This window comes from Bubalus bubalis, chromosome X (genome assembly GCF_019923935.1).
Source record: "Bubalus bubalis isolate 160015118507 breed Murrah chromosome X, NDDB_SH_1, whole genome shotgun sequence".
In the NCBI taxonomy this organism is placed as follows: Eukaryota; Metazoa; Chordata; class Mammalia; order Artiodactyla; family Bovidae; genus Bubalus; species Bubalus bubalis.
The window spans coordinates 50,938,575-50,941,476 of NC_059181.1; positions in this window are offsets into that span (position 1 = coordinate 50,938,575).

Below are 2,902 nucleotides of genomic sequence, written 5' to 3' on the forward strand. Positions count from 1 at the left end.
AAATATTGTTTATATATGTATGGAGAAGCAATGGCAACCCACTCCAGTACTCTTGCCTGGAAAATCCCATGGATGCAGGATCCTGGTAGGCTGCAGTCCATGGGGTCGCTAAGAGTCCGACACGACTGAGTGACTTCACTTTCACTTTCCACTTTCATGCATTGGAGAAGGAAATGGCAACCCACTCCAGTGTTCTTGCCTGGAGAATCCCATGGACAGAGAAGCCTGGTAGGCTGCAGTCCATGGGGTCGCACAGAGTTGGACACGACTGAAGCGACTTGGCAGCATATATGTATACAAAAGCTTTTCCACTATACTTGATAAAGGCTTGATAAAGAACATAAAAAAGAAGAGATGGAGAAATTGGAAAACAAACTAAATGAAATGGGAGCTCTGAATATGAAATAGAAAAAGTGAAATAAGCTAGATAAAAGTAGAAGATTCTCATATAGTCCAGTTGTTTTATAATGAACATGGCTGCTCATTATAAACATATCTGGAGCACTGACAAAAAAAAAGGAATACATGGGCATTTGTGTTTTTCAAAAAATTCCAAGATAATTCTGATATGCATATGGATTTTAAAAAGTGATTGCAGATTTTTCTATTAAATGCTAGCTTTTATGATATAGAATTCTATAATTTTTCTGCTGACCAATCATGATACAATGGTATTAACTAAGTAATAGTTACATAATTCAATAGTAAAAGATGTTTATCAGTTTTCACAATAAATAGCCAGACAAAAAATAAAAGATGATTGCAATTGTAAGCCATAATGGGAACATGATTAATCTAATAATATAAAATAATTACATGAAATTTGAATGCTCAAGCAGAGTGATGTGGTAAGTGGAAGTGCATACATACACATGTTCTCAACTGCTCAGCCAGTCTGTCTTTTGGTTGGTGCATTTAATCCATTTACATTTAAGGTAATTATTGATATGTATGATCCTATTACCATTTTCTTAATTGTTTTGAGTTTATTTTCTGACGGTAGGGATTTTCCTTCTCTTGTTTTCTGCATAGAGAATTTCCTTTAGCATTTGTTGTAAAGCTGGTTTGGTGGTGCTGAATTCTCTTAACTTTTGCTTGTCTGGAAATCTTTTGATTTCTCCATCAAATCTGAAGGAGAGTCATGCTGGGTAGAGTATTCTTGGCTGTAGATTCTTCCCTTTCATCATTTTAAATATATCATGCCATTCCCTTCTGGCTTGCAGAGTTTCTGTTGAAAAATCAGCTGACAGCCTGATGGGAGTTCCCTGATATGTTATTTGTCGTTTTACCCTTGTTGCTTTTAATATTTTATCACTGTCTTTAATTTTTGTGAGCTTGATTACTATGTGTCTCAGTGGGTTCCTCCTTGGGTTTATCCTGCTTGGGACTCTCTGCTACTGCTACTGCTACTGCTAAGTCACTTCAGTCGTGTCAGACTCTGTGCGACCCCATAGACGACAGCCCACCATCCTCCCCTGTCCCTGGGATTTTCCAGGCAAAAACACTGGAGTGGGTTGCCATTTCCTTCTCCAATGCATGAAAGTGAAAAGTGAAAGTGAAGTCGCTCAGTCGTGTCCAACTCTTAGTGACCCCATGGACTGCAGCCCACCAGGCTCCTCCACCCATGGGATTTTCCAGGCAAGAGTACTGCAGTGGGGTGCCATTGGGACTCTCTGGGCTTCCTCAACTTGGTTGATTATTTCCTTTCCCATATTAGGGAAGTTTCAGCTATTATCACTTCAAATATTTCCTCAGGGCCTTTCTCTCTCTCTTCTTCTGGGACCCCTATAATGTGAATGTTAGTGCATTTACTGTTGTCCCAGGGGTCTCTTAGGCTGTCATCATGTCTTTTCATTCTTTTTTCTATATTCTGTTCTTTGGCAGTGATTTCCACCATTCTGTACTCCAGGTCATTTATCTGTGCTTCTGCCTCAGTTATTCTGCTGTGAATTCCTTCTAGTGTATTATTCATCTCTGATTGTTTGTTCTTTTGTTCTTTTAGGTCTTTGGTAAATATTTCTTGCATCTTCTCAAATTTTGTCTCCATTCTTTTTTGGAGATCCTGAATCTTATTCACTATCATTATTCTGAATAATAATAATAATAATATTCTGGAAGGTTGCTATCTACACTTCATTTAGTTGTTCTCCTGGGGTTTTAGCTTGTCCCTTCATCTGGGATATAACTTTCTGAATTTTCATGCTGATATACTTTCTGTATAGTGGAGGTGATGGAATTCCAGTTGAGCTATTTCAAATCATGAAAGATGATGCTGTGAAAGTGCTTCACTCAATATGCCAGCAAATTTAGAAAACTCAGCAGTGGCCACAGGACTGGAAAAGGTCAGTTTTCATTCCAATCCCAAAGAAAGGCAATGCCAAAGAATGCTGAAACTACCACACAATTGCACTCATCTCACACGCTAGTAAAGTAATGCTCAAAATTCTTCAAGCCAGGCCTCAGCAATACGTGAGCCATGAACTTCCAGATGTTCAAGCTGGTTTTAGAAAAGGCAGAAGAACCAGAGACCAAATTTCCAACATCTGCTGGATCATCGAAAAAGGAAGAGAGTTCCAGGAAAACATCTATTTCTGCTTTATTGACTATGCCAAAGCCTTTGACTATGTGGATCACAATAAACTGTGGAAAATTCTGAAAGAGATGGGAATACCAGACCACCTGACCTGCCTCTTGAGAAACCTATATGCAGGTCAGGAAGCAACAGTTAGAACTGGACATGGAACAACAGACTGGTTCCAGATAGGAAAAGGAGTACGTTAAGGCTGTATATCAGAGAAGGCAATGACACCCCACTCCAGTACTCTTGCCTGGAGAACCCCATGGACGGAGGAGCCTGGTGGGCTACAGTCCATGGGGTCGCAAAGAGTCAGGCACGACTGAG